Consider the following 9,014-nt stretch of genomic DNA (forward strand, 5'->3'; position numbering starts at 1 on the left):
AGTCACAGCTATCTGAGGCCGGTCAATAATAATGTAGGCAACAAACACAAGTTAGGAGTCTTGATTAGTGAACCAAGTCCCAACAACTTGCCATGCCAAAAAGGAGAAGAGAATTGATCTTGTATTGGTTTAAGTCATTTGCATGATTTAGAAGACAACATATCCTTAATGCAAAGTCATTCACTTGACCAATTGATCAAGATGAATTAGATTTGAATCAAGAAATGTTAAATCTCCCTAATCAATGCTAACTTATCAACCTTCAACTCATTGATCAAGAAGAAAAGAAGTAGAAGGAGAAGAAAGAAAAGATGGATAAGAGAAAATGGAAATGACAAAATAAAATGCATTAAATGGAATAAAATGTACCAATCCTCATATGTTGACCAATAACATTGAAAGTCAAGGTCAAACAATCAAAAACAGAAATGAGATGAAGATTGGAAGTCAAGAAAAGAATAAAATGTTTTTGGCATTTTTTTAATATTAAAATAAACTTGAATGAAAATAAAATGGAAAGGTCAAACTTCAAAATCACTTCAAATCAACCTTGAAAGGTCCAAGTGATTTATCCCAAGTTCAACAAGGTCAAATAAAGTTTGACAAAAAGTTTCAGCATTTTTAAAAGTCAGAAACTATTTTTTATCAATTAAAAATGAATAAAAATAACCTAATTGAACTAAAATCTCAAATAAATCTCAAATCAATTCAAAAATTGATGAGAATATTTTTCATAGATCCATCATCATTCAATTAGGTTAGGAAAATATTTTGGTATTTTTTGAATATCAAAAACTATTTAAAATGAATTAAAAATAACCAGAAAAGAGAAAATTCACAAAAAACATCAAATGATGAAATAAAAAATATTAAAAATCAGAAATAGAAACTAGAATTTATTTGGGAAATAATGCAATTGGTCCCATATTTTTTGGAATTAAAATGAGAGAGATATGATTTTTTGAAATAAAAGGAAATAAACAAAATAAAAACAGAAATTAGAAAAATGCAAAAAACGAGAGCCCTTGGATCTGAGCTCATAAATTGAGCTGGCAGATCCAAGGATCCAGAGGCGCGCGCACACGAAACACCACAGTCAATGCCACCACATGGGAAAGAATAAAAGGTCAGAACAAGCAATGGCTATGATTGAATCTAGAGATCTCATCCAACGGTCCAGATTCAAACTGGACATGATGAAGCCACCGGAGCCTTCATCTTCTCCGGCGAGATTCCCAGATTCCGGCCAAGTTGCAGAAAATAAAAAGGCAACCAAAACGTGCGATCTATATATCAATCGAAAGAGGAAGTGATGTACATCACTCCTATGCCATGCACTTCCACTCTAGATCCCTATAAATGGAGAAATCAGAGCTGGAAGTATGATGGTGTTCATCATGAACTTCATGTTTTTGCAAAATTGAAAGCTCAAATCAAATGCCTCTATTGAGAGGACTTCAGCCAACAGTAGATCCAAGCAAAAGAGTCCATGGATGAAGAGAATCGAGGAAATTACTAGTTGGAGTGCAAGCTTGAGTTCTGGTGAATGGAGCATGAAACCTTGCTTGCTTTATCAAAACAGAAGTCCAATGGATCAAGGTGAAGAGGTCTAGGAACTTTTAGATCAAAGAAAATAGTCGAGGAAACTGAATTCTAGATCTGAAATTTTTAGAGAAAAGAGAGAGTTCCTTTGAGTGTGGTTGAGGATTCAATTCAGCAGAGGTTCAGGCGCCTTCAGGTTAGTGAAATGAAGCTCATATGCAATGTATTTATAGGCAAGGAAATGCTGAATGCATGATTTCAAATTTGCATGAATGGAAAGGGCCTCCATGCATGGGCCTGCACAGGCGCATGGAGGGCCCAATTCCATTTGGTTTTGGCAGTTGATCATCATCATGTACAAATTGGACGTGCAGATTGTGTATTAATGGATCATGCATGGCAATTGAAATGATTTTCACAAAATGCACTATTTCATTGAAGCCTTCGAAAATGCCATGTCCAAAATCAAAATGCAAGCTTATGAGTAATGGTTGGAAAGCTTATTACATAAGGAACAAATGTCATGTTGATCAAAACTTCATTTGGGCCTTGGAAATTAGTGAAATTTGATCTTGAAGGGTGATGTGCAAAACATGTCAAGGCAAGGTTTCTAAAATTGGCCAACTTTCAAGCCCTTCTATTTTGATGATACAAGCTCCAAACGGAAACACCTCCAACATCAAAGTTGTCTATCTTTTCAAGACAGTCAAAATGGACTTAAATTTTGCATCATTTGGATTTTTGATGAAAGAGTTAGGGGCACTTGAAGTTGGACTTTTTTTACTTTTAATGCCTTTGGTCAAAACGGACCTATAATGTCTTGCATTATCACATGTATTTTATTTGAGATTTTGAAATTTTGTTCAACATAACATTTGAAGTAGACATCTTAAGCTTTCCAATTCATTTGATCCCACCTCAAAACCATAAAAAATGAGTGAGTTATGTCCTTGGGAAGTTGACCTAAAATTAGGGTTTCAGTCAAAATGACCTATAATGTATTGGAATGACATATGGTTTTCCAAGCTTCAAATCAAATTTTTATGAACATGAAAGTTGTTCATATTGTCCTTAAGAACATTGTTTCTTTTGGAACCATCTCCATTTGACCAACACATAAAAAGTTAGGTCTCAGTGAATTTCAAAAAAAGTCATATGAATTGACTGGTCAACTTCTCAAATCCACAACCCATATCTTGATGAATTGATGATTGAGGATACTCAAATAAGTTCAAATATGCATGAAATGATGAATTAAAGAACTTCCCTTGATTGTATTTTACCATGGGCTGAGGTTGCTTCATGAGCAAGGCATAGTCAATGCACAGATGAATTAGGGCTTCTCTGGGGAACAAACCTCAAGCCATTTGGTTTATCTTGATCAAATTGACAAATTGAGATACTTGGGAGGCATATATGATGATTTAGATCTTTGGGAACCATTTTCATGCTTGCTTCCTCCTCCTCCTGACCATGTCTTTGTACCAATGACCTCCTTGAAGCTTTTGGCCTTGTGATTGCTCAAGCTACAACCAAAAGATGTTAGTGACATATTTTTGGGCTTTTGGTTAGTAAACAAAATGAGAAAAGCAATGATATACAATTCAAGCATGCTTGGTGATCTCAAACCACTCACAAGGAGTCCCACCCAAAGGCAAAGGGAACCAAGATGCTCAATGATCCTTGAGGCTATGCAAATGCAATGTTATGATGCCATGAGGGATCTTATGGGCAAAATTAGGGTCTTACACCTACCCACGTATGTTTGAGCCCCCTTGTTGGCGTGTTTACTTTATGCATGTTTGTTTTGTATGGTGTGATCGTCTCCCCATAGGATTGCTAGGCTTCGTATAGTCTCTCGTTTGCATGTCAATTAAGGTAGCACGGTTCCTTCGTCCAAGACTTCCTTTTTGCATGAGCATTCCTAAAACACAAACAAACTCATTGATTTTTCTTCTCCTAAGAACATGTTAACTCCTTCTACTACATGCGAGTAAGTCTTCAAAGGTCGAGCATCCGGTAGATTGCGTAGTAACCTCGTTCATCTAAAAAACACAAAACAAACAAAAATAGGTTAGCCGAGCTACGGTGCTCTGATTCTCAATCCTTCTTGAGATACGTATGCAGCAGGGTAGGGCCTGTGCGAGCAATAACTCTTTCTTTTCCCTACTTTGATTTTCTCTCTTTCGCATCGCATATAGGACTTTTTATACACACACTTTAGACATAAATAGCAATCGTGGATCCTGTGGAGTACCACAGACGTGAAGGGGTGCGATAACCTTCCCTTCACGTAACCGGCCCTCTTACTCAAATTTCTTTAGTTCGAGACTTTGTTTTATCCGTTCCCTCTTGGTTATGCAGTACTACCTTTCCCTCCTCTTGGGATAAAAGTACATAGCTGGCGACTCTACTCTTTTTTCCTCGCCACCTCTTTTCACGTTTGTACTTGGATTCGGGAAATCCGGGGAGCGACAGCTGGAGACTCTGTTGGGGAGTTAACCTTGTTGTTCATCCTAACCGATGGCGGAGTTAACCTTGTTGTTCATCCTAACCGATGGCGGGTACTCTTTGTGGTTATCTTCATTCGTTGTTCGATGCTGATATTCCTCTTTGCTTTTGGATAATTGCCGGATGCTAGCAATTTATCCCCAGCAAGTAGTCTTCTGGATCATTGCCGTATGCTCGCAATGTTATCCCTTTTGAAGTCGCCAGTGGGTCTTTTCACCGTTTGCTAGTGATTTGTTCCCCGGATCATTGATTGTTTATCAATACATCCCCAGCCAGTCCCTGTGGATAATTGCCGGATGCTTGCAATTCATCCTCAGCGGATCGCCTTTCATTTACCCGTTTGCTCGGTAATGATTGTTGCTCCCTTTTTGATTGGTCATCTTTATATACCTATTTTGGTATCCCGACGCCTTTCTTTTCGGTGGATTTATCCTTTATTAACCCAGTAACCGGTTGTGGATAATCTTCCATGCGAGTGTATTATTCACGTTCTGACGGTAATGAATAATACATCTCATGCACTCTTCAGTTGAAGCCTTTTGTGTTTCCCTGGTCGAGTAAGATTCGTATTTCCCTTTGCGGAGTCGAATATTCTTGTTGTTGGATAATTGCCGGATGCTTGCAATTTATCCTCCTTTGAGTTGTCTTTCGTTTACCCGGATGCTTGGTATCGATTGTCTCTCTTTTTGGTTAGCCACCTATTATATACTTTGGTATCTCTGGTGTCTCTTCCTTTTCGAGTATATTATTCACGGTCTGCCGGTAATGAATAATATTTCTCATGCGCTCTTTAGTTGGAATCCTTGTTGATTTTCCCCAACTGAGCAAGATTCGTATTTTTTGTAGAATCGAATACCCATCCTTTAACCAGTTTGTGTTTTGGATGATGAGTGTTTTGGCATATATACCAATTCACATCTTTGGTAGGTCACCTATTATATACTTCGGTATCCTTGGTGTCTTACCATGCGAGTGTATTATCTACGGTTTGCCGGTAATAGATAATATATCTCATGCGAGTATTCTATCCACGTTTTGACGGTAATGGATATTATATCTCATGCACTCTTTGGGTTTGTGTCCCCAGTTGAGTAAGAGTCGTTTTCCTGTTATGGATTCGAATGTCCATCCTGTAAGTCGATTTGCTTTTTCAAGCCCTCCTTTCAGATGATGAGTGTTTTGGCATATATACCAATTCACGTCTTTGGTAAGTCACCTATTATATACTTCGGTATCTCTGGTGTCTCTTCCTTTTCGAGTATATTATTCACGGTCTGCCGGTAATGAATAATATGTCTCATGCACTCTTGGATTAGTCTTTTGATTGTTTTCTCCGCAGAGTAAGATTCATATTCCTTGTGGAATCGAATATCCATCCTATAAACAAGTCCGTTTTTTTTCTAGCCGTCTTCAGGATGATGAGTGTTTTGGCATATATACCAATTCACATTTCGGTCGGTCACCTATTATATACTTCGGTATCCCTGGTGTTCCTTCCTTTCTGCTCCCTATTATGACCTTGGTCCCCTGTGGAGTCAGATTTCTCTGAGTTTATGTACCTTTTTCAGGTCTTTCTCAGATGTTGGTTGATTGATATCTCTCACCCTTATACCGGTCTTAGATATTCACTCGTCCTGAGTTTGTCGCCCTTATACCGGTAACATCTTACCCTTGGCGTCCCCTGGAAAATCTTTTTTCTAGATTTCCCTAGCGGAGTTGTGTTGCTATTTGTGTTGCTGTATTGGTGTTATCCCCAGTACACGCATTTTGTGAGTCAACTTGAGTCCTTTCCAATGGATATGTTTCCTTTGGAATTGCTTCTTTCCCCGGCTTGAGTCCTCTACTTCCCCAGTGAGGTCTCCAGTCTGTTTTTTGTTATCCCCTAATCAGAATCGTGTCTTGTGCACGTTATGTCAGTTTTGTTTTCCCCAAACTCGAAGTCGTGTCCTGCTCACGCATTCTTTTTCTTTATTATCCCCAATAAGAATCCCCATGAGAGTCTTGTTAGAGTCTCTGTTCCTGGTGAGTGTATTACTCTGATGGATTGTCTTTTCTTCTGTGTGAATTATATCCCCACAGAGTTTGTGTCTTTTGCATGCATACATTTGCATCATGAGGTCTCTTAGGGACCAAAATTTGTCTCATTACTATTATTTAAGCCCATTCTACCGCGTCGATATGAAGATTTCTAAACTTCACTTCTCCGGGTAGAATGACCTTAAATAGGGGCATCTGTAAGACCCCAATTTTTGCCCTAAGATCCCTCATGGCTCATATCATATCATATCATTGCCTCAAGGATCATTGTGCACCTTTGCTTGCCTCCTAGTGGGTGGGTACCTTCTGAGTGTGGTTCTTGATCACCAAGCATGTATTGCATTTGTATATCATTGCTTTTCATTTGTTTACTAACCAAAAGTACAAAAATATTGTCATCTAACCATGTTGCTTGCAGCTGAAGCAATCATCAGTCAAAACAGTCAAAATCAGCCGTTGAGCTGGATGGTGACCATTCTTGAAGAATTTGGGCACCATGATCATTCATAAGAGCTTCATATAACTTGTGATATCAATTGGTATCAAGATCTCAAGAGGTAGAGGCTTGGAATTCATCAGAACATGGCTCAGTCGACCAAAACCTTAGAAAAGTCAATTGTGGTCAACTGTGGTCAACTGTGCATTTAATCAGTGATTGGAAGGTGTGAGATGGTTAGAAAGACCTCATTCTTGTCCATATAAGCCTCATTTGGCATTTCAAAGATCAAGGTTGAAGGATTTTAAGTCAGACAAAAAGTTTCCCAAAATGGAAATGACCTGTAATTCTCACCTGCCCAAAATGGAAAGTTTTTCTCCCCAAAATTACATCATGAACCAAGCTTCAAATCAAAATTTGTCCAACATGAAAGTTGAAGATCTTGTTCTCACCATTCCAAAAAGTCCAAGAACATGCAATTCCCATTTATGGTTGACAAGATATGGTCAAATCATTTTCAGAAAATGCCCGAATTCAAAGTGCCATAACTCTCACATGGAGTGGCCAAATTGGATGGTTTTTCTTTGAGCAAACCACATTTTATGTGTACTTTCATAATCCATCATCATATTTTGCCAAAAGCCTTCACATAAAAAGGCCATTTTTCAAGTGCACTAATTAAAATCCAAGGGCAAAATGGTCCAATTTGAGAAATACTTGGAATTTTGAAATGAGGCTTTTTGCAACACTTTCTAAATATCATTTGTGACTTGTTTGAACCAAATTTGGACAGAAAATGAGCTACAGTAGCGCGTTTTGGCAATGGCTCGATATTTACAGTAATGCCATTCGTGGCTTAATTAATTAATTAATTCATTATAACATTAAATAATTATTCAATAATAGTAACAAATCTTAAAAAATTCACATAAAATCCAATTTTAGTCCAAATAATTTGGGACTTTTTTTGATAGATTCCAAATTTAATCTACTTTTTTTTAGGCATAGTAGTGTAAGTTGTGCCTGGTAGAAGTTTTAATTGGCTTATTGATTTTTGACATGTGTGCAATATTCATATGTTTTACCATTTTAATCACCAAATAATCATGTTAGCTCCAAATCTAATTAAATTTTATATGATGATTCTTGACTCATTCCTGGAGATTTTGATGTATGATTTGTGATTTTTGGATCTCTGGATTGGTAGATATGATTTATTTAATTTGAGTGTAACAATATGTGTCACACTATGCTATGCTGAGTTCATGAATTATTTTTCCATGCTTACACCAGGCCTATGGCTCTGATTTTTTGCATGAGATATCTTTTATATGTTAGGTTTCACCCTGAATTTTTGTGGATTTAATTGATCCATTTTCCATTTGATTTGGATTTTTTATTGCTGTTTAGCATTTTTAGGGTTTTGATTGTATGACAAATGTACATGTGTTGTTAAATGCTCATCCCTTATCCTATGAATATGAAATTTGGTGGAGTGCTTCCTAACATGTATATCTTTAATTTGGCTTTGGTCCCATTCATTTCTAATGTGATATCACTGTTTTACCATTGATTGAAGTTGATACTCATTTGGTGACCCAATTTGGTTGTGTTTTTGCATACCTTGACATGTTGATTTAATTCCCATAGTTCCTTTTATCCAAATGGCATGAAAATTGATATGTAGCTCATTGAACATGTTCTGTTTAGGATATAATTTTTGTGGAATTTATTGAGCTGTTTTGATATTTTTTTGGATGTAATCATTCTGGTTGTTTATATGTGATTCAACTTTGCTCACTTTGCCTTAATTTGTGCATAAAATGAAATTAGTGCATAGTTTGGATATGAGACCAATTGGGACCTTCTTCTTAATTGAATTATCTTAGTTTTGGTTATGTTTCACTTGCTGTTTTAAGATTTTTCCCTCTTTTGGACCCTGGGCTTGTCCTAGTGGTCTTATTACTCATGTTTGAGTTTGACTTTGACTTTTCAGGTTAAGAAGCAAAGTGCTTAAAAGGAATTAATGCAAGTTGAATTGTTTCATTTGACTATTGTGAACTAACTTGTTTGTGTTGTAGGGTGCTTGGTTCACTTGAGCTTTGTGCTACGCACATCATTGTCTAATTGTACATTGTTATTGATTCTTATGTTGTTGTTTTGAGTTAATGATTGGGATGCTGATTATATTTGATTGATTTCAGGTACCCTTTAGTTGCTCAGTTCTCTTAAAAACTTGCATTGCTTTGCTTGTATAAGCATTTGCATTGAGGTAGACTCTCTTGTCTCCATGTAGTCTGGAAGACCTGGCTTGTTATTTAGCCAGGCAACTGTCTGAAGTCCTCCTTAAGAGGCGATGTTTGTGATTGTTTATGTTTGTCCCAAGCAGGAAAAGTCCTTTAAATAAGGCAATTGGTAGAATCCAAGAGATACGCAACCTATCTCCTACTATTCTGTGAGTCACTCACCTTGCTCACACTACTTGTGT

The sequence above is a fragment of the Lathyrus oleraceus genome, chromosome 6, assembly GCF_024323335.1.
Source record: "Lathyrus oleraceus cultivar Zhongwan6 chromosome 6, CAAS_Psat_ZW6_1.0, whole genome shotgun sequence".
Taxonomy (NCBI): domain Eukaryota; kingdom Viridiplantae; phylum Streptophyta; class Magnoliopsida; order Fabales; family Fabaceae; genus Lathyrus; species Lathyrus oleraceus.